This window comes from Crocodylus porosus, unplaced genomic scaffold (genome assembly GCF_001723895.1).
Source record: "Crocodylus porosus isolate Cpor-Errol unplaced genomic scaffold, CroPor_comp1, whole genome shotgun sequence".
NCBI lineage: Eukaryota > Metazoa > Chordata > Crocodylia > Crocodylidae > Crocodylus > Crocodylus porosus.
In genome coordinates this window covers 179,865,838-179,889,849 of record NW_017728886.1, presented here as the reverse complement: position 1 = coordinate 179,889,849, position 24,012 = coordinate 179,865,838, and positions in this window count along the sequence as shown.

Below are 24,012 nucleotides of genomic sequence, written 5' to 3'. Positions count from 1 at the left end.
ACTGAGAATTACACTCTGCTCCCTTGCTTCTGCTCCCCAAGGGCCAGATCTGGAAATGATGAGGCATTTCATCCACCTTAAGAGCAGGTCTGAGTGTCTGCCAGTCAGCCCCAAAGAAAAAGGCCAAGGGTGTAGACCTTGGTGTAGGCTCAGGGCTGCTCAAAGGTGCCTACATTGTCTCATTTTGGGGAGTCAGTGTGCATAGAGAGGGAGCACAGCAGCACAGGCTCTGTAGACTAGCCATTAGTCTCATGTTACTATATGCCCTGTCACTTGAAGCTATAAGAACGCAGTGAGTTTACAGCTAGTTTACAGTGAACCAGGGAAGGAGCAGACACAAGCTGTTGACCTAGAACTTCAGACAAGAGAGAAACTCTGCTGGGAGTTTGCTACCAATTCTTTGCTACCAATGCTGAGTATCTGGGTAGAGGACATACCTTCATCTGCATTCGCCTAAGCTTTTTCCAAGAAAACCTAATTTTCTACTCAGGCACTCTGGGGAGTCACCAGAACTGGAGACAATCTCAAAATTGGTTGGGGAGCAGCAGCTGAAAAAAGAATGGTAGGAGGAGCTGTGGTTTAGGATGCTTTTGGGGATGGTGCTTTATTTTCTGTTGGTCACATACTGGAGGAGTGGGTAGTAGTTCTTCACTGACGCAGGAGATGGCAGCAGCAAAGCTAAGGCAAGTCTCCTCATTCTGGCTGAAGCCAAAATCCCTGCAGCTGAGAAAGGAACTGAAGCACTCAAGAGTACAAAAATACCTGAGCAAAAGTTTCCTATTCAACCTCTGATTGGCCCACTTATACTGCAGAGCATTGTATGACACAGTCCTTAATGATGTGACGACATATAGTTGTACACAAGCTCTTTGCCTCATTCAATGTACAGGATGGATAGTGCTCTGGAAAATAGTGAAGGAGACTGTTTCCTGGAAAATCACTACCTGATTTATTGCAGAAGACAATGTTGGTTCTAAACTAGACTGGCTACACTTCCTGTAGGGCAGTGGTGGCCACTAGGGCTGTGTGAAACAACACCATTTCGTTTTGACTTGCAATTTGACGTTTCGTTGGAACAACGTTTCATTTCCATTCGAAATTGCTGTTCTGTTTCATTTTGTCGAAACAGTGATGCTGTTTCGAGTTTTGCCCATAGGCTATAATGGGGAAGTTTGAAACAGCCTCTCTCATCTGACAGGCAGATCAAGGTCACAATCCCGGGAGGGCTGCGGGGGCTGTGCCGGCCCTCCTGGGGCTGCGGGTCCCCCTCTGCCTGCCAAATGAGGGAGGGAAGCCAGGTGCTGCCACCTGGGACTGGTCCCTTCCCCAGCCTGATCCTAGTGCTGGGGAGGGTAACTCAGCTCAGCTGGGCTGAGTTCCCTTCCCCAGCCCGATGGATCGCAGCACTGGGGAGGGGAGCTGAGTGATCAGGCTCAATTCGCTTCCTCAGCCCGATCCTAGTGCTGGGGAGGGGAACTCAGCCAGGCTGCTTCGAAACTCGAAACGTTTCAAAACTTTTGAAATGTTTCAACTGCCCTCGTTTTGTTTCAAGGCTGTTTCAAAGCCCTTCGTTTCATTTTCGCTGTTTTGAGCTCGAAATGAATCAAAACAGTGTTGAAACAGCTGGCAAAATTTTGCACCACCCTAGCGGCCACCTGTAGTATTGGTGCCACAAGTAGCACAGGCAGCCCTTGTGTGCGGCAAGTAGCAGATTGAGGAGGTGGGATGGGCAGCACAGTGGCAAATAAGGCAAGGAGCAGAAAGAAGATCAGCAGATCAGCTAGGGACCACATGACAGGGAGAAGAAAGCAGAGCAGCAGTTAGAGTGGGGGAAGGGGGTCAGAGTAGCGTGGGGAAGGTGGAGCAAGTTCCAGTGTTTTTGTGGCATGCCCACCAGAAAGCAAGCAAGAATTGGCCTCTGTTGCCCTAGGGCAGTGGTGCCCAACTTTTTTTTGCCGCAACCCACTGCTGGAAGTGGAGCACGGCGGCAGTGGCCCAGGGGCAGGGGAGCTCCTGGCACATGGCATGACTTGTCTTTTGTGTGTGGCACCACCAGGATTGCCCCTGTAACCCTCATTTGGGTTGCGACCCAAGGTTGGGAACCGCTGCCCTAGGGAGTAGGGGGAGACCTGCCCAAGTATCTTCCTGGACATGGAAAGTACATTGATGACAAACTGAGTGAGGTGAAGTCAGAGAGAGTGAGGGGGAAGCCATACAGTGAAGGGATATTGGCATATTGGATATATACTCTGGTGGTTGGAGCTACTGCTAGTGATACTGGCAGGGTGGAAGCTTACTTATTTATATTGCTACTGCATCTTTCTAAGCTGATGCTGCATTTCTTTATCTCCTGCCAAATGTTATCCTTGTTTTGTAAACAGACTCAGCATTTGTAAATGCAGAATGATTGTCTGCTAAGGATGCCCAGGGGAAATATTTAGTGTTAGTTTTACCTGAGTTTCTGGGTGGAGTATTAGCTGATGGGAGCTGTTGATTTTTAAAAGGACTCCTGCACATCTGAATCCAACCCTTGTTCTTGCCAGCAACACCTGTCAGAAGCATTATGCTATTGTATAATTAAATGTGGGCGGAGGAGTGTGGAAAACTGATGTAGCACTATGAGTAAGTTTTTAACACCCTCTGGACTTTCTTTTGGGTGCAGTATTTTCATTTATTCCGTATGGTAATACATTTCCCCTGTTACACACAGCCATGGTTGATGCATGAACATTATAATTGTTGTTATCATTTGCTATTTGTATTGTGGCATTGCCAACAGGCCCCAACCACAATCAGGGCCACTTTGTGCTAACCCTAACAATTACATAGGGTATGCAGCAGTCTGCCCTAGAACGCTCAGTCTAGAGCAGTAGTTCTGAAGCAAGGTGTTGTGGCATGCTGCGGTGCAGTGAGCTCCTTGTAAAGGTGCCACAGTGCAGGTGCTGGCCTGGCTAGGTGGAACTGCTCTGCTCGCCTCTTACGGAGGCAGTTTGGGAAGCATCTGTGACCAGAACCCACACTTCTCCTGCAGCCCTTCCCAGAACCAGAGGCATGCAGGTCTTATGGGACTGTCCTGCATCCTTCTATTTCCAGGAGGAGCAAGCAGGGTCAGACCAGACAGTGCTGTGGCAAAAGCAAACAGTCCAGCCACAGCCCTTTTCAGTGCTGAAGAAGCCAGGCTGGGTGGGAAAAACCCATATGCTACTCAGCCAAAAGGGTCAGGTTGGGCTGGAGGAGCCCTTTGCACCATGTGGTTGGAGCAGTGGAGGGCAAATAAGGCCACCTTCCTGTTCTGCCAACACCCGACTCTGCCCCCCACAGGGCACAAAACTCATTAGCTGGGGCTCCATTCTTGCCTGCTTTAGGTTTATCAGATAACCCTAATGCAGGCAGGTTGAGAACCACGGAGATAAGCTGGAGTAGTGCAACAGTAGTTCTCAGCCAGGGTGCCAACACATTTTTTAAAAGTTGTGGAGGGGTGCTCTGCCTCTAAAAAGGTTGAGAACCACTGATCTAGATGGACAAAGGAGTTGTTATTATTTCCATTTTCTAGATAGAAGTTGAGAAAGGTGGAGGAACCCAACAAGATCATACAGGAGGGGGGCCTTTGGCTGAGGTGGGGGAACTGAATCCATATCAGAACAAGTCTTGGTTCTGATTCTATAATTAGTACCCACAGGCAAACCTGTAAAAGTGGAGGGCTCTTCCCACGCGGAGTAAATTGCAGGATCAGAGATTTGTATTTCTTTATTTTTGTTCACTTAACTTCTCAATCAGAATATCACACTTACATGGAGATTTTTGCATCTAATTTCCTTAATATAACCTTGAAACAAGCTCAACAATATCATTCATTTCCAGGTGCTATGTGACTATAAAGTAAACTGTTGTATAAAAGCGATTTTTTGCTTTAGAATAGAATAGCTAGAACTATTTACTGGGATAACTTCTTTACCTTTTAGCCAACTTCTTCCAACTTGGCAAAACATGTGTTTCTCATTTACAGGCATCATATAAGAACACAGAGAGAGATTTGGGAGTGTAAAAATAGAGCTATTTTGAGTTACCTGAGCATAGGATATTCTTGTGAATTAGACTGAACACCATGTTGAAAGATTTTTTTAAAATGGCAAAATTGAATTCTAGTAAACTTTATAAGCAAAGCATGCATGGGCATGGATTAGATGTTGAAACAGAAAGATATGATTTTCACAGAACGCCCCAACTAAGGGATTAGGGTGTTTTCAATGTCTAAAATAAGGTATGCAAAATGTATGTATAATTGGCTTGCCATATTTGCAAGGGTTGTTATGCAAGTCTCTGTAAGTTACCGGGGAAATCTGCTGGTTGATTTCAGTGGTCTGTGAATCAGCTCTAAATGCACACACATTTGTTTGACCTGAAACATTTTTCCAAAATGAATGTAATTTTTTTTTAAGATCAGGATTAATATTTAGTTTGTAAATTTCAGGGATTCTGACCTTTTACCAGCTTTGAAATTTAATTTGAGTGCAGTTTGTAAACAACCAAGAGAAGAAAATCTCTCATTGGCATTACATCTTAGGTTCCCACCCAATAGGTCTACCAGCTGATGGGTAATCTTTACAACTGTATGAATCAATATGTGCATATTGGGAAACTCAGAAATAGCACAAAGAAGGAAATTTTCATCATGTGGCTTCATACAGTGCTTGGATGTGCCCCTTAATTATCAGCATAAACTGTTCAATATTTAACTAAATCTCAAGAGAAGCTGATGTCACTTAGCACTGCAAGCAAATATTAATGGACTCACCAAAGTAATAATGAAACTTATGACAACTGTACTCCTGATACTAGTAGTTATAATATTTAGCCTCACACTTCTGAAACAAAGAACTCTCTTAGTGGTTATTTATCAACAGCACACACATTAAAGTGCATTCAAACTATAACAAATCAGAGCAAGTCAAAAGGTTTTTCCTAAAAAAACTAAAGCTCATTTTAATGTGAAAAAAGAAGTGCATCCTGCTTGTCATTGACATCATATTTCTGCATTTTTAAAAGTATATTTTGTACCTGTTAAAAGTACCAAACTGATGTCAGGAGATGGCAATGGAAGCCTTCCATGAATCCCTGAAACTGGTGTTACACAGAGCTTGATATTACCAAATCTTTGCTGCTCCTCTCTTTGTTGGATTCATAGGTAATGAGCCCACTGCTGCTGCACTCTCCTTTTCAGCATCCTGGATCTACTACTGACTCGATATCTCCAGCTTCCCAGCAAAGCGGTCTAATTTAATGACTTGTCTATAGATGAGATATTGCTCAGACTCCTATTTAACCCTCCTATTGAAGCTGACCCACTGCACCTTACACATTTAATATACACTGAATAAACAGCATTGGGAAAAATTACTCCCCCACTGAAGGCCTACGTTAGGACTCAAGATCCCCTCCCTTCCAAGGTGTCCTCCATCTTACTGAGCTGCACACCATTGAGTTTTTTCTCATCTTCCTGGATCCATAAATTTCCCTCCCTTGTCTGGCCAGGGAGGTCTGGAGGAAGTATGGCCTGGTATTTAGACCACTTTGGGAAGTGGGGTATGCAGATTCAAACCCTCTAAGTGAGGGTGAGCCTAGGACTTTTCTCTCCCACTCCCTGAGCAAGGAGGTAGGAGAGGCTTCCTCCTCCACTATCAAACACCCACTAGTTGCGAGTTTTCTGGCAGCTGAAATTCAAGACAAACACAGCCTAATGCATATGTCTGGATGACTGTATTTCTTCTAGGCAGTTGCCTGGCTGGAATAGCAGCCTTACTGAACATACTTAGTAGGACAATGAACACTGACTCCTCTGTGTGAAGTGCCATGAACTACTATTACACAGTTATGTACCTGCCACTGAAGGATATGAAGGGTAAGTATGATCTAGCCCTTCATACTCCATGCTCTTTTCAGACCATCTCTTTCTGGAGTTTTCTCATGTTGGACTTTCAGTATCTGATTCAAAGTTCACTGAAATCAGTGGAAGTCTTAAGTGGATTTTTGATTACATTCTTTTAACATAACTGTTTGCTCACATTTTGGCCTGCTATACAGCCTATATCTAAATGGAGGTTGTGGGAAAACAATTTATCTAATATTACCCATGTTTGTTAGATTTAAATAGTCAAAATGCCTCAGACTTTTATAACTGATTTTCTATCTGGTAGACAGATTTTTTCATAGATATATTTTCTGTCAATGAGTTTAGCTAGTTTGCAGAGGTAGGAGCATTTTCAATCTTGGATGGTTGGTCTTAGTGGCATCAAAGCCTATATGAGCTAGGGTATCAAGAAGTAATCATGGAGGATGTTGGAGGCAGGAGATATTGGTATGTTTTTCTATAGAATGAGTTTATGTTTGGAGGATATTTTGTGCCAGTCTTTGCTTACCCACATTTGTGTAATGTATGATCTTTCATTTCCTTATGCTAAGGAATCTCATATAGACTGTGTTTATTTGTTTTTCCTTTCTTTATAGTGCCAGCAGTGATCAGAAGCCCTGAAAAGTATTATGTGGCATTCATGGAAGTTTAACCTTGATATTTAAAGTAGAAGTATTAGCATGTTGCCCTTAGAGACCTTAGATCTGTGTTCTGTATATGGTTTTACAATTTCTCTGCTTTTTTTTTAACCAACACTAAGTTACTGCATGTTCTGGACTTCACAATACATGAACAGTTTTTGGTAGTTTGTGCTGTTAAAAAGCTTTATACTAGAAAGATTTGGAGCCACATTTACTGCTTGAGAAACACCATCCAGTTCAATGAATTTGTGCCTTCATATGCTCGAGTTACAACTAATCCAGGATGTCTGAACTAATTAGCCTTTCTGAATTGTTTTTTGCTGGATAAATTTTATGATGAAATGGGCAGGTTTTCTAACTTTCCCCTTTCGTGTGGGTTCAAAATTGCAGACTTTTACAGAATTCAGATCACTCCATATTTTTTCTAGGTTTACCCATGACATTAATGTTCCATCATTAAAAAAATTAGATATGGTCTTCTATGCTCTTCCCATGCCAAAATCTTCCTGCAGATCTATTTGACAGCTGTTTATAGAGCTTCTTTCTCCAAATATAGACATTAAAATGGTTTGCTGGTATATGTTGAGAAACATCAGAATTTTCTGAACATTTTTTTTTGTCCAAAGTATAATGAGACATGGGAGTACAAGATTCCTATGTGTTTTGTTTAAGCTTGGAATTTCCTTCCGCTATGCTGTTTCTGTATAGCCTAGCAATAACCAGACACATGCTGGTGGTCTTGAACATGGGCTGATCTGTTTTTCCAATTGTTGGCCCTTGATTGGAGACTCAGTTGGATCAATTACTCTTTTTTCTGGGCAGAAATTTTGCATACAAAGTAACAAACGTACTTGTAGTTGGAGAATAATATAACCATTCTCTGTCAGCTATTTATTATGCAATCATTTTTCAATGCAGCTATCTGGTACAAGATGATGCATGTTGATGGTTTCAGGTAGAGACTTGTTATGGTCCATGCTCATTAGAACACAATTTTGGGTTTCGATCATTAATCACAAAGGCTTTTGACATATGATGAGGCTGATTTATAACAATTGCTATTAAAAAGCAAGCTATTTATTAGAAATCAATCTTCCATGCTCTGAACCATTATTTCTGCCTCTTAGAGCTCTCATAGGAATGACATGATGGATTAAAAACCATTTTAATCCACTGGTCCAGCTTGGTGCTTGCAACTCTATCCCTTCCCTGAAATCCTTGTTGGGATGGAGTTAGTCAATGGAAGCAAAAGAAAGGAGATCATAAATGGAATGCTCCAAATTCTTTTGTCCTCCCCTAGGGCAATGTGGTCCAGTAGCTAAGTCTTTGGACTGGAAGTCAGGAATCTTGAGTTTTGTTCCTGGGACTGCATCTGACTGATCTAAGCCACTGCCTGATCTGTCTTGGCTGTTCAGATGATAAGCTGTTTGGCTCCAGGACCATCATTTTTGACATGTTTGTATAATACATAGTACAAAGGAGCCTTAATCTTGGTTTGGCTTCTGAGGAATACTCTAACACGCATATTCAACTTCCCTCCATGCAGACCCATTAGTCAACATAAAGACAGTGCTACAGAATCCATATTACATTAGGGAACTTACATTAGGGAATTACATAATTGGAAACCACTTCAAATCTGTAACACAACAGAAGTTCAGTGCACATAAACCACTTTTAAAATGGCCAAAACTAGTTTAAGATAAACCTGTATGGATGTATCAGTATCAGACTTAACTGATTTAGGTTAAATCAGTTTATTGAACTTCTGTCCCAGATCCCCTCCAGATTCAGGCTGTCTACTCCAGCAGAGCAGGAAGGCAGGCTGCAGCACCTCCCCGCTCCCAGCTTCTGTCCTGGGCTTATGCAGGCATGCGGCTGAATTTCTGGAATGAAAAATGAATGTCTGTTCACTTACTTATCAGTTCATTTTACACGGCTTAAGCTAACCTGTGAATCGATCCAGTCTCAGGCTTTTTGACTGTGTACTTAGCCTAGATGTCAGAACTCCTTTGGAAAGGAGTCCTGAACTAAAGATAGCACAAAGCCACACTGATGCAGCAGCAAGCCTATAGACACTGCGTCTTGGGACCCACCCCATTCTTGGTTCCATAGTCCTCAGGGAAGAGTAGGAATGAGCCCTGCACTCCAAATAACATTGGGAGTACTAGGGCTGTTACTATGGAGGTTCTTGGTTGGGTCCCACAGGACTAATCAAGAACCTCTCATGGCCTGTTATTTGCCAGGATGATTACTTTTGTGTTTAGTTCTTCTGCCTTTCATTTCAAAACAAAAGTGTGCTGCCTTTTCCATTACAGAGACTGCTTTTCCCATGTGCTGCTGCATTTTTAGTTCATCCTTGGAGAAAACTTTCTTTGGTTCAGTAAGCATGAACAGGAGTAATGTTAAAGCCCTGTTGGGAGATATTTAACTACTAACATGAAAGCCCACAGGATGTTTAGGAACTCCAGTCATTTGAGTTTGAGATGCCCAAAAACATTGGACTAGTTTTGTGTTTATGTTTAAAGAGATTAAAAAGTGTCAAGGATAGAAATTAGGCAAGAGGCAAGTTCAGGGTGTCAAGGCCAAGTAGGGAGTGTTACCAGGTAGATGTTGAGCAGGTTGATGCCACTGCTTCCCTAAAGCCCCCTTACATAGCTGAGTGGATGCTTGCTTTCTGCATGGCATAAATCTGTGGGGATCAAGGGCAGGATAGCCTATCAGGCCACAGGCACATGAGGGTTAGCCACTTACTGAAGGTAACTACCTAAGCCTGTGTATAATGGTCCTTTCCTTTTCCTGGTCCTTGTGACAGGGTATTTAGCAGAATTTGCAGATTTGTTGGAGTCTGACAGGGCTGTGCTATGAACAATTCTACATGGCTTCAAACTTGCAATCTCAGGGCTGTCAACTAGGGGTATGAGAAACAGTCTGTATTCAATTTGGATTTGGATTTGGCCTGAATCAGGGGACAGTGGTTTGATTCTTTGATTGGGATCACTGTCCTGATTCAATTTGGCCAAATCTGAATCTGAAGAGTCGATGCTGATTCAGAGAATCAGCAATTTGGCCATAGACCCAGCTTTAAATGCTTTTTCTACATACCTTGAGGTATGAGGCATGGCTCGTGAATGCTGGGTGGGGTGGATGGAACATCCCACAGGAGCATGGAGGGGCCCTCTGCATGGTTGGCAGTAGATCTGGAAGTGGACTGGAAGTACTTCTGGTCCACTTGCAAGTGTGCAGCCAAGCACACGGGGGGGGGGGCCCACACCCCTCCCACCGGCTCAGCAATTGGTCATGGGGGGGGACCCCGGATGCCCCCACCAGATCCAGGAGGCACCAGTCACCGAGCTGGGGGCCTGGGGGAGGCAGGTCCTCAGCACGCTCCACAGCGGATCCGGAAGTGGACTGCAAGTGCTTCTAGTCCACTTCTGGGTCTGCTAACGAGCACACTGGGGACCTCCTCCCTACATTCCCATGGGATGCTCCATCTCTCCCAGCATTGCAGCATTCATGAGCTGCCTACATCCTTCAGGTATGTAGAAAAAACATTGCAAGCTGTATCTATGTCTGAATCATCGAATCTCTGCCGAATTGAATCAGTGACTGAAGCTTTGCATGGCCCTGTCAACCATACTCCTTGCTGCCCATACCACCCTAGTGTGTGGGAGGGTGATTATCCACACAACCTACACCAGTGTGAGAAGTTGAGAATTTCCAGAGATTTGTTTTCCCTCCTCCACCTAATCCCAGGTTGAAGAAAAGTGATGAGTCTTTGAGGGAGAGAGGGAAGAAACAGGGACTAAAATGGCAGAGGCAAGGGAAGGCAGAGTTAAAGCAGCAGAGCTGGAAACTTGGCTTGAGGAAGGATTGAATATAGACACAAGAAGAGGAGAAAGTCCAAGGGAAGAAAGGAATTTTGGAGCAGGGACAAGGAAGGAGGTAGACGTCAGAAGAAAGATTTTTTTGACTGGAGGTTTCTCAGGAGAGACACTCTACCTCTGACTATACAATACCTGGTCCACTGGGTTCCCAGCTCAACAGGCACTCTGGGTACTGTCTCAGGGTAAATATTTTACAGGAATATTCAGAAAAGAATATAGGAAGACAGCACTGAGGTATTTAGCGTTGCAGAACTTGGTGCATAAGTATTCAATAGTCTATCTTACAGGGCTGATTGGGGTGAGCTGTAGTGGTCAGCTGCTTGGGAAGGAGGAAGGAGAGGGTGACAGACTTGGGTAGGGTAGGAGAAGGGCATCCACTAGGCATCCTTTTAACGGGGGGAATGGAGTGAATATTCCAAAACCTATAGAAAGAGAAACAAGCACTCCACAGTGAAAGAAAGGCATACACTCATCCTGAACACCATGAAAAATGTGTGTCCTGTTGCACTTTGGCTGTGTTAATTTATGCAGCCATGCTTTGGAGAGACATTCAATTAAGTTTCATGGTCACAACCTTCTTGCTTATATCCTTTCCCACTCCCCAGTAAGGTGCTGGATCTGTTCCTACTGGGTGTTCGTCAGGCTGAATGGATGAGCAAATAAATAAAGTTTACATATGGGGGGAAAGGTAGAAACAAATTTTCCTTGCCCAATTAAAAATGTAGCAGTTTTATAAATTGAGTGATGCTCGACCTGGGCAAGCCAGCTGGTTTGAAGTTACAGCCAAACTGGAGCAAAACAAGCCAAAAAATATAAGTCAAGACAGGGAACCTGACTAAATCGATGGGGTAGGAACAAGAAAATACATAATTGATCTGTGAGGTTACTATGACCTCCAGGAGCTAATGCCAGATTATACTTGCTGGCTTGAACTCTAAGGTTCTTTTTGGCTCACACCTGCATGTGCACACAGAGCTGAGCCTGAGCTAGGCATTAGGTGTGAGCCTGGCCTGGGCTGTCATTGAAAGGCTGGGACCAGCTGTTTTCATTCCATGGGCCTAAGCTTCTGAAAAATGACTGAACAGAGACAAACTTTAACATGGAGAGTCCTAATCAGATCCCTTCTTCACATCTTGTCAGCCACTTGGTTTTAGTAAGAGCCTGTTGACTGCTGTAATAATTAATTTCCGGTTTTGTTTTTTCTGACTCTCAAGAGGAAAAGAATGAAATTGATCTGCTGTTAGTACAAAGGCTCCTACTTGCTCTGTTTTTTGCAGGCAATACATGATTTGAGAAACACTAGATGTACTAGAAATACCTGTCTGTCTGCACAGGTCTTTGTTCCAGGTGGGTTGGAGCTAGCTGCTATCTAGGGCCGTGCGAAGCTTCGGTTCGTGATTCAGTTTGGAGAAGATCTGAAGCTAAATCAAATCACTAGAAGCTTAAAACTTTCTGAGTTGATTTGGAAAAGATTCAGCAATTTAGAGATTCGAAGGGCAGTCTTTATGGGGAAACAGAAACTTAGAAGAGGGAAGGGGAGCGGGGGCGGTGAGTGTGATTTGCCTCTGACTGCCCTTCCAATCACAGTGTCTGACCAGATCAAAGAAGAACACAACACACCATATAGGTATTAATAATACATAGTACAACACATATATATAGGTATTAATAATCAATGATCAATCAGACCACAGTCAATAAATCACACAGCACTCACAAACAAAAGAACTTGCCACTGACAGCCTGCCACACATTCGGATTCAGAACAAGGCCAGATCAAAGAAGAACACAACACACACACACCTTTTCCAGCACACGAAACATTAATATGAAGCATGCTAGAAAGACAGGTGCCAGGTCTTCTGGAAGAGGAGGGAGAAGGGCTAGAGGGGATAGGGGGAGACCTACAGCTGCAAAATCCTGCTCCCCCCAAACATAGATGTAGTCTCTTCCCAGTCCTCTTCTTCTGCTGCCAGTGGAAGCAAGGAGCTGGGTGCAGTACCTGAGGTCCCTGCACCTGCAGCACCTCCCCTAACTCCAGAAATAGGCACCAGCAGCAGAATGACTGTCTCCTCCACCCCAATGTCATCTCCCAGCGTAAGCCTCCCACTGCCAGAGAAAGAGCTGGAGCTGGAACCAGGGGACCTGGAATCAGCATTTGTGGTCCACACCCCTCAAAGTTCCCCTAGACCCAGGTCTCCTCCGGAAAGCAGCACCTTGGAGGAGGTTGAGGTTGTGGAGGCAAGTGGCTCAGCTGAGGCAGCTCCTCCTACTGTTGCGCCTCAGCCTGCTGAGGAGGGGGATAAGGAAGCATCCTCACCCTCAACCCAGAAGCGGGTGAGTAGCATCGTGGGAGCATTTTCAGCTGGCAAATGATCCCAGGTTTGCTATCTGCCAGCACTGCTGAAGGCAGATCAGCCAGGGCAAGGAGGTGAAACACTTTACCACCACGTTGATGCTGCTGCATCTCAGGAGGCAACACCCCCTTGCCCTTCTTCTTGCTCAGCCTGGCACCAGTGTGAACATGCCCAAAGGGAAGTCCCCCGCTCTCTCCAAAGCCTCCGTCCCCCCAAAGTGAGGCAGGGCACCCTGGAGCAGTGGGGGAAAGCTGCGGACAGAGGGGGGCGCATTCCCAAGGTGAGCGAGATCACCCAGAGCATTGGAGAGATGCTTTCTGTTGATGGCCAGTTATTCTCTCTAGTTGAGCATCCAGGGTTCAGGCGACTTACGGCGCTTGTGGCCCCATCTTACCAAGTGCCCACATGTATCACCTTTAGTAGGACGGTGGTGCCCTCCTTGTATGAGGCATGCAAGGAGTACTTGAGGAAGGAACTGCGCAAGGCAGGGCCGCAGGTATCCTTGCACTTCACCTCGGACAACTGGAGCAGCCAGGGTAGAGATCATGGCTACCTCTCCCTCACAGGGCACTGGTGCGATCAGTCAGGCTGTCGGTGGGCTCTCCTTCAAGCCGAGGTGCTGGCTGAGTCCCACATGGCAAGGGAGATCGTGGTGGCCATGAACTGCATGATGCAGGAGTGGAACATTGGGCAGGCCGAGCTCACCCGTAGGTTCATGGTCACCGACAATGGGGCCAATATGTTCAAGGCTGTCCATGATGCCATTTCATTGATTCCCCATTATACTCTATGGCCAAATTTCTAAATCTCTCCAAATCAGCTCTGAATCTTCCAAAGCTTTAAAGAGGTTCTTAGTTGGGTCCTTTAGTTGGCTATTGGTCAGTTTGCAATTGAAGCAATTCCGAAAGCTGCTTTAATTAAAGTGCCACAGTGTCGTGCCACAGTGTCTCAAGTATTAGCATCCCCACACTTTGAAATAGTGGTGGAGGCACTTGAACTAAAACTTGTTCAATGAGCTGATGCAGAGGCTGGATGAAGCACAGTAGTTACCACACTCCAGCAGACTTGAATTAAGTCTGCTCCGACATCCTGCATGTCTGCAGGCACCCTAGGACAGTGGCTTGATTTATAGGGAGTCTTCCCTTGGCCTTCTGTGGACTCTGGATCATGGCTTTTCAGAATTAGCCCAAGGTTGTATTGGTTTGGTTCTGGGTTTAGATGTCAAGGGTCTCAGATAGAAGCATGTCCTGACCAGGTGCTGTTCATATAGAAAATGAATGTTGAAATTATTATTGTGACTTCTGTAGTGATTATTTTACTTGAAGAAAAAATAGTAGTGGTACAAATTATACCCGTGACAGATTTTTTGGTTTCATAATTATACTTCTACAAGTACACAATCTCATGTTTGGCTTTGGCTATTAATATAGCCTTATTGTTTGTTTTTCTTCATGCACATTATCTGCAATTACTTTATCTGAGCACAGAGCTCTGGGTGTTGTTGTTTTGCAACAGCAAAAGAAGTGGGGGGAGGGCATTATTGCTGGATAATTTCGAATAGGAATACAATCTGATTCCTAAGAAACTGGCTGTTTTGTTGAGTGGTTTTTATTACATCACTTTAAAAAAACATTTTATCAGGGAGCAGGGTTGGAGGAGAGACAGAGAGAGCTTATTGGCTTATTTTTTATTCACAGTGGAGTCCAAAGATTTCTTTGTCTGCTCTAACGGTTAAGGAATGATGCTAGCAGCTGAAAATACTTCTTTGTTTATTTAGCCATGGGCTTGAGCTGCACCTCTGAAGTCAGTCATTGGTTGTTTTGCCACTGACTTCAGTGGAAGTAGGGTCAGGGTTTATATGATAATGGGATATTAAAGCATGCTCATACTCCAGTTCTCAGTTGATCTTTTATTAGTACTGAGTACAGGTCCCAGCAGTACACTCCCACATCCGTTCTTTCCCTGACTGGTTACAGGCAGAGTGGCACCTGATCACAGGTGAGAAAGTGGACAAGCATATGCCACCAAACATAGGACTGATGATGCATGAAGGGGAGAAGCAGGAAGCTGTCCATGAGTTCCAAAATACCTATGAGCCCTGCTTCTCTCCACTTCAATGCGTACAGTACAAAAAACAAGACAGTAAAATTGTACTATAGCATATTTATTAGACAGAAGGGAGGGCTGGGTGACAACTTATAGACTAATTGGTTCAGAGAGGTATATGTTTTGTCAGACAACAAACGACTTTGCCACTATGTGGCATCCCCTTCATAAGAAGTTCCACATTTAGCAGAGAAAATTAGGAAAGGCTACAGCTGACAACTGCTTCGCTGACTCAGTGGAACCGAAGGCCGAAGGAGACAGAATTTCTTGGGGCCACGAACACTCCCAGGGGCTGAGGACCAATGCAGACTTTACCACCTTCTACTGGAAGTGCAAGGTGCATTTCTTTGACCTTACCTCAGAGGCATAACTTGAAATGTTGGCACCTTGGGTGGTGAAGAGGGAACCACAGTTGTGGTGGTGGCATGGACTGGTGCCACTTCAGTGCAAGCTCCCCGAACAGGGGCTGTTGCAGTGGTGGTGCTGGCGTGTGCTCCCTGGGGGTTACCATTCTGGTATCTCAGGGATGATGCCTTGCTCTCCCCATGTCAAAGTTACACTACTGTCTTGCATCATAAATTCAAATCAGCATGTGTGTGTTGTTCTGTGTTCATTGTGTGCTATTCTATGTTTGGTGCTCTCCCTTATTTCAAGTGGCTCACTGATCCAATTTCCCATTCACTTGGTCTGGTGTATTACAGGAGTAACTCTGTTAACTTCAGTGGAACTCAGCCTGCACAAAACTGTGGTAAGAATTGCGTTTGTATACAAACTGGGGAGAAATGGACACGCTAGCGCATGCACATATATAGAAACAGAGATCTGAGGCAGTGGTGATGTGTAGGGGGCACACAGGGGTGCACATGCAACCCCTGAGAGTGCTGGTGCAACCCCTGACTGCCAGCACTCCCTGCTTAGGCGACGGGCAGGAGGGGCAGGCGTGAGCACCGGTGCCCCCCCGTGAGCATGGCCCAGGGAGTGGGGGTGCCAGAAGCACCACTGGCACTTTTGAGAGTGCTGCTTATGCTTCCCGGTCAGTGCATTTGGCTGTGGGGGAACGCCTCTTGGTCAGCGAGATTGGCCGCGGGGGAACCTCCCACTCCCGGTCACTGACTGCCCCCCTCCCCTGGCCCAGGTGGCACCAGTTACCCATGAACTGAGCGGAAGATTTTGATCTTTGAATCTGGGCAGAGAGAGGTTCTTCTGTTTGTGGATCTCCACTCTGCCAACTGGAAAGTGAAGATCAGCTGTATCCATAGAAGTGTTTCCAGCCAGCCTCTCCAGCCTCTTCTACGTTGCTCGGGATTGTCTGTGGTCTGATGATCCACAGATTAAGGAAACAGGGAATTGAAGGGAGTAACTGAATGCAGTTACAGATAAAAGAAAGTTTAATGCAGCCAGATGGTGTTGCTTTCCTCTGAAATCAACTCTCTCTCAAAGACAGGCATTATGTTATTGCATAATGACTTTTATAACCTGATGATCCATAGTGTGTATGGATCAGACCTTTCCTTTATTCCACAGGAAGAGAGTTTTCCCCCAGCAGAAGAATCTCCTTGAAAAGAGCCTGGGAGCATTTCTTAGTTTCTATTTGAGTACATTCAGGCAGTACCTTATTACTGCATCTCTGTACAGCTCATCTGTAGACTTACTGTATCCCAACATCTCCTAATCTAAAAGTGTGAATACCCCTGCACAGATATGGAGGAAAAAAGAGCATATATTAAAATATATTAAAATCCTAAAATATCCGGGGGGGGGGGGGATTTTATCTTCTGGTTCATGGAAAGATGTCTCTAGTCTGGTTCCAATAAAGGAATAACTTAAAAGGCAGAAAAATAAGCAGTACAACATCAGCTCTCACTTTAGTGTGTAAACTTTGGAAAGGCCACCTGTCAGATCCCTGGTGGAAACCAGCATTTTGTTTGGCATCTGGCTGATTGCCATGATGAAATGTTGAAGTGTTTGGAAACGTGTGGGACATTCTTCAAAAGGCATCGTTCCCCTCCCCCTTCTCCAAATAATTACATCTTGAATGTGCTGGCTTGCAGTTCTGAAAGGAAAAGGTACAACTGAAGGATTCTTTCAGGCACACTTGCTAATGGCTGGGGGAGGGATTTCTTATGCTTTTTGTTTTTGCTTTCGCCACACATGAAATGCAAAATAGATCACCTCAATATCACCTTATGGCTGTTCAACCACAGGAGCTACTAACTGATGTCCTGGGGTATGGTCTCAATTATATTCAAGTGATCTGAAGTAATTCCAGATATATCCAACATAATTTCAGTGAGGTAATGTAGCTGTTCCAGTATGAAAACGGTGCGTAAGTCTGATTCTGATCTTTTTTTCACTATGACACACATTTCACAGGGCCACGAGACTGAAAAGGGTCAGTTATAGGGCCATCAAGTCCAGGTCTCTGGTAATCCTAGGCAACTGTCTAACAGACTTTAAGTCCAAATGGGTTAGCAAGAGCAATCCAATCATTGAAGTTACTCCAGATTTCAGTAGTTTACAAGAGCTGCTCAAGGTCTGCTGGCACAATTTAGCCAGACAGTTCATTAAAAGATAAGATAAGAATTTCTCTGAAGTTTGCTAGGTGGCAGGCATGCTTGCTTTGGATAATTCACTCTGACCATTTTCCCTAGCACTGCTTTTTTGTTTCAGGGAACTGCTGCAAGCAAGTTGCTTCATGATTTTGGCCTTTTTATGAATGCAAAGCTTCAGATTAACACCATCTGTGGTTTAAAGATAAAAGAGGAGACATTGATAGCTGTGATCAACTCTCCCCCCCTCCCCAAATGTTTCTTCTGAGTAGCACATTTGCAGTGAGCCAACTCCTGCTGTATCATACATATACAGGGCTCTCGGCAAAGCCAATGGGAACCATGTTCCCCCGCCCCTATTCTGTCACAACATAAGACTCAAGCAACATAGAAAAAGCAAAGATCTTTGTTTTCTCTCTTATGTTTGTATCTGAACTTCAGACCCATGAAGAATGCTGGAATAGACAGGCTCAGGATTTGCTTATCCATAAAACACAGAATGGTCCTTCTCCATTATACTCTACCACTGGCAGAGCCGACTCAAACGGGGCACGGGGCCTGGGGCAAATCAGCCCTGCCACCGCTCCAATGCCACAGGTCCTGGAATGGAAGAAGCTGCTGCTGCCATTGGCAGGAGGGGGGCGGGGAGGGGGACCGTAGCGAGTAGCTGGATGTGCAGCCGCCACTCTGCCCAGCTGCTGCTCCACTCAGCTGTGCGGGGCCCAGGGCAGTTGCCCTTATTCACCCCCTACCCCCACACCGGGACGGCCCTATCTACCAGACTGTTTCAGTTCTTCTCTGGAGGCAACCAGCCACTTCTAGAGATGAGATGTTATAAAGTAGATTCGACAGGCCCAATTCTGCATCATTAAGATCAAGGCACCTTGCTCTCCCTCTCTCTCCAGCACTTGCTACCCATACTGGGCATAACAGATGCTTGACACATATACAACTGAGCCTTAATGAAGTAGATGCCTTTAGAGATATCTAGGGTTATGTTAAAGGCAAATCAAGAACAAAAGCAAAACTACATTTATACATGTTCTTGAGTAACTTTAAGTGTTTTGGGGGTGTTGTACCAGGGATCAAGGGACCCTGATGCTTTAAGACAGAGATGTGAAGCTTAACAGAGACAAACAGCACTGTAAAAGGACTACAGGGTCCAGGCTGCAGACAGAAGGAGGTTGATTTAGATAATTAGTAGTGCCTGAGCCCTGTTAGGAGGGAGTCGGATCAGGTGAACAGAAGGGCGCGAAGAAAGGAGCCATAAAAGTCTGAACCTGTAACTAGAGCACTAGTTTTCAACCTTTTTTTAGACTCAAGGTGCCCCTTGGAAATACCAGCTCTTAGTTTTCACTCATTTTTTACTACAGAAAAATAATAGAGCAGTTCTTCTGTTGCAAAGAACTCAGGAAGATCATAAGAGGGCAGAATGCTTTTGACACTATGGATTCCTGTTTGAAATCTCTGGGCTTATCTTGTGAATCAAGTTTGTATACCCAATAGTATTAACATTTCATGGCACCCTGCAGCACCCCTGAAAGGATCCCAAGGCACCCTAGGTACCCTGGCTGAGAATCACTGGACTAGAGGCTGAGGCTGGCCTGGATAGATGCTCCTGTCAGAATAAGTTGCTAGAGAGGAGGCTGCAGATCTAGAAAGGCACCCTGAAGATTGGGAGGGAGCTGGCTGATTGGGGTTAGAGTTTTGTGATTTTGTACAGATCCAAGGTGGGGGTTTAACGTTTGAGTTGGATATGAGTTGGTGTGTGTTTGTTTCGGTTTGACCTTGATTTGGGAGTGGCTTAAGGGGAGGAGGAGGCCATGGAAGGGTGCCAACAAGGTACTCTATTGGGGTTTATATCAAGGGAGAGCCCTGAAAGGACCAGGGGTCCAGGGAGAAGAAGGCAAGGGAGAGCCCTGTGAGGACCAGAGAGCTGAAGCCAAAGGGGAGCCAGGTGCTCAGGGATTTTTGTGGGTGGGAGAAACTCTACAAGGCCAAAAGTCCTGTGTGAGTTGAAGCCCAGGAGAGGCAAGAGAGCTTGATAAACTCACTCCTTGGTGTAACTACGAACAACGGCCACAAACGGACAGAGTGCAGATTTAGGTTAGACATCAGGAAGAACTTCTTTATGGTAAGGGTTGCCAGAATCTGGAATGGACTTCCATGGGAGGTGGTGCTCTTCCCTACCTTGGGGGTCTTTTAAAAGGAGGCTAGTCAACATCCATCTGGCTGGGGTCATCTAACCCCAGCCCTCTTTCCTGCCCATGGCAGGGGGTCAGACTTGATGATCTACTGAGGTCCCTTTGACCCAAACATCTATAAATCTATGAAGCTCAGACAGGGTCAGGGGCCCAGAGAATTGAAGCATGGCTGAGGTCAGCTGCAAAGAATAAGACTTGTGAGGCATGGGTGTGGCTGATGGGCACAATTAAAGCCTGTGAGGCCCAGAATGTTTTTAGTTAGTGGAATAGGTCCCATGGTGCAAATAGGACCAGGGGTCCAGCTAAGTGAGTTAAGTTATGCTGAATGCAGCACCATTAGGCTCACTCTAGGACAGTATTTCTCAACCTTTTCTTGAGCATAACCCCATTTATGACCCCATTTCATCAGCATGACCCCAATTCCTCAGCATGACCCATCACCCTCAACCCACAGCCTCCCACCCCCCCAGGTGCCCTTCACTCCCCACCCCCAGCCCTGCTGGTACTCCTCACTCATGACCTGCAGCCCCATGTCTCAGCTCTCAGCTGCCAAGGCTATGGGACTAGGGCCAGAGCCCACAGCCCTGTCCCACCCAGAGCACCTGAGCCATGGCTGCCACCAGAGCAGAGCATGCACCCTAGCTCCTCCACACCCTGCCCCCTCCCCTTGCTATCCGCTCTGGGCTCGGCATTCCCTACCCTGCTGCCCTCTTCCTGGGGCCTCCATGTCAGAACGGGGTGAAGAGGCTCAGTACTGCTGGTGGGAGCCCTAAGCTGGCCATGCCACTATGGTGAGGTGCCCCCTGCCCGCCCAGCAGCAATGGTGGTGGCGACATGGAATTGTGCACCCCACTCTTGCTGGAAAGGCAGGGGGAACCTTGCCATGGTGATGGGGCTGGCATGGGGCTCCTGGCAGTGGCACTGAGACTCCCCACACTGCTTTGTTGTGGAGGCACCAGGGGACAGGCAGTAGGGTGGTGAGCCCTAGGTCCGCAGTGGGCACTCCACATCTGCCCCTATCCTATGCACAAATCTGGAGAGCATGTCTCTTTCCTTCAGAGTGCATGCAGTTGTGGGGAGTCAGACCCCCTGCCACCCTTTGGAGAAGCTTCACCTTGGGGGCCTTAATCTGTCCCCCCCCCCCATATACTTACTGGGAGGGAGCTGTGGAAGCTGCTTGCCATGCTGCCTGGCTGCCACATGCATGTGTATGCTCATGCACATGCACATGGTGCCCCCTGCCTAGTCACCATCCTCCCACTCCCCCTAGCCCCAAGCAGCCCCTTGCAAGCTGTAACTCTGCCAGCCTGCAAAAGGAACCCAGCATTTCCCACTTTTTCTCCTTTAAAGGAAAAAATCTATGATTACCTTTGCATTTTTTATCGTTTTAACCCCAAACGGGGACATGACCCTACAGTTGGGAACTGCTACTCTAGGAATCTGGGGGCAACCTCTAAACCTATAAAGCTTGCATCAAGACAAGGTAGGTGCCGCAGTGATGAGGTACCTTAGGAGCTGGAGTGGGGCAGGATTAGATCCCTCTACCAGAAGGTACCACAGCCACCATCAGGGTGGTTCTGTGACATCCTGCTATAACTCCAGAGATGTGAGTTCAAGCCTTTCTCTGATTTTCATGCTGAAGGCTGCTCATAGTTTTCTCAGCTTAAAATGGATACCTAGTTATTCTGTCTGGGGAGTCAAAGATAATTGGATAGACACATCCCTCTTGGCTAAGTACAGACAGTCAAAAAGCCCAAGGCTGAATCAATTCAATCTTCACAAGTTAGTCTAAGCTGTGTAGATTGAACTGATAAGCAAGTGAACAGACATTCAATTTGATTCTGGAAATGCAGCCACATGCCAGCAGTGTTCCAGGCCAGAAGCTGGGGGGCGCTAGAGAACACCTTTCTGCTTGGCTGGAGCAGACCGCTTACACCAAGGCTAAACCCCCACCCTGCGAGGTGGGGAGGTTGCGGGGGAGGTACAAAGCATCTTAGGATGCTTTGTAAGTTAACTTGAATATAGAGGGGATTTAGGACAGAAGTTCAATAAACTGATTTAACTTAAATCAGTTAAGTCTGATACTACATTCATCCAGGTTTATCTTAAACTAGTTCCAGCCATTTTGAAGATGGTTTATGTGGACTGAACTTCTGTTGTGTTATAGATTTGAACTGCTTTCTGGTTGTTTATATCAGTTTATGTGTAATTTCTGCCCCTTCTTGTGTATATTGGCTATAGAAACTGGTGCTCATTAACTATACTAGAACAGTGGACCACCCAGGATTGGACAGACTTTTGAAAATGTATTTTTACATACTAGAATGGACTGACTCTCCATCTCAACCTGCAGCAGCTTGGAGGTGGCCTGTCTCAGATGCTTCAGTTTCAGAAACTTAAATTTGTGACGAACCAGGTCAGTTGCACAACACACATAATGTAGCAAGAGGAAAGTTTTTCTTAACTGCAGTTGGTGATGAGTTTGTCCTGAAGCATGAGGGATGGTGCCCCTTACCTTTTTTTTTTAATCTTAGTTGGCATAACTAAAGATATTATTCTTGTGTCTAATCCTCTTTTTTTAGTTACAAAACTATTTGCCTTCATAATATCCTATAGCAGGATATTGATTTTATTTTAGTGTGCACTGGCAAAGCTTTTAGTAATCCAAAGCTTGCCTGGTAAAATTGAATAACTCAATGTGAGTCAGCAAGGTGATGCAGCTACAAAGAAAGCGAATGCAGTTTTGGGTTGCATCAACAGGAATACTAGGGCATGGACATGAACAACACATAGAATGGTTTTAATGCAGCTTAAACCTTCAGCAGACAGACATACAAGCCTTTTAAATCAGTTTAAAGCTGGAATATTTCAAAAGTGTACCTAGAAAACCAAATACTTGTTTTGAACTTGGGAACTTGTTTTTACTTTGAACTAGTTCACTGTGGACTTGTGTTAGTCCTGGAAATGGATAATGCCCCTCTACTTGGTGTTATGTTAGGATTTTTTTCTGAGTATTGTGTGCAGTTCTGGGCTTTGCATTTTAAAAAAGTAACAAACTTTGAGACAGGTCAAAGACAGGCAACAAAATGATAAAGGGTTTGGAAGACAAGCCATACAAGCAGAGGTTGAGAGAGTTAGGCTTCTTAGGGTTTCAGAAAAGGTGATTAAGGGGGACATTATAGTAATCTTCAAATATTTGAAGAGTTGCCATAAAGAAGAAAGGGAAGAATGGTTTGAAATTGCAGCACAGTAGAGTTAGAGTTGATATCAGGAAAAACTTCTTCACTGTTAGAACAGTGGACCTCTTGAGGTTGTTTTCAGCCCTGCTTTTCTGTGGTTCTGTAAGAAAAAAAGTAATCTTTTTCCAGCCATCTACTTGCACAAAAGTTATAACATAGTTATAGGAGAAGAGGATATTGAATTTTATTTTTTAAGAAAAAACTTTGGTACACTTTCAGATAAAACTATCTATTTTAGCAGCTAAACGTAAACAGCTGTATTTGGACAAATGTTCATATTGCCAACCACATAAAACTGAAGCAGCTTTGAAAAGGTAAATGAAATATAAATGTACCCATAAAGTGAAAACTTTTCTCTTCTCAGGCCTGAGCACAGCAGTCTGTGCCAGCTTGATCAGACCGGAGGATAATCAGTCTTAGGGACATGAAGAGGCTCCTCATATTCACCACTGGACAGAACTGTGGAGTCTATAGATGAAGACATGCAGCCCCTTCAACTGGTTCATTAGAGATCCTTCATCTCTGTTTGCTTCATGCCAGGACAGTGGAGCTGTTTGGCCACATAAATCCTATGTGTTGCGGGGGGGGGAGAGGGAGCGGGGACAAGGGTCTAGATTAAGAACCTTAGATCTTCCCTGAAATCTGTGATTGTGACTTGTGAGGAGCTGCAGGATGGGAGAAAGTACCTCTCAGTTTCTCTCCTGGAAGGGAAAGAAGAATCTTAACCTGGATGGGCCTGTGGTTATTGGCTGACAGCCCTATGTCAGCAGGCATCAGAGTGCTGGAGGGAGGTAGTTAATTAGTCATCACAATGAGTTCCTTGCTGACGGTCAGGTGAGAAGATTACCATTGATTTGGAAAGGTAGGGAGGACAAAGCTATTCCAATAGCCAACCTACTCCCCTCCCCAACACTGTTTGTGTATTACACTTACCAGTGGGATGGTGAGATTGATATTTGCCTCCCCTGATACTATACTCTTGTAGCTCCTATGCTACTGTATGCTCAGTTCTATATCTGTCATGAGCAGGTAGAGACTGTTGGAGCTGGACATGAAAAGAGTTGTGTAAGCACTGGTGAGTTGAAGGACTGATTGGATATGAAGTCAAGGCAAGGCATGAA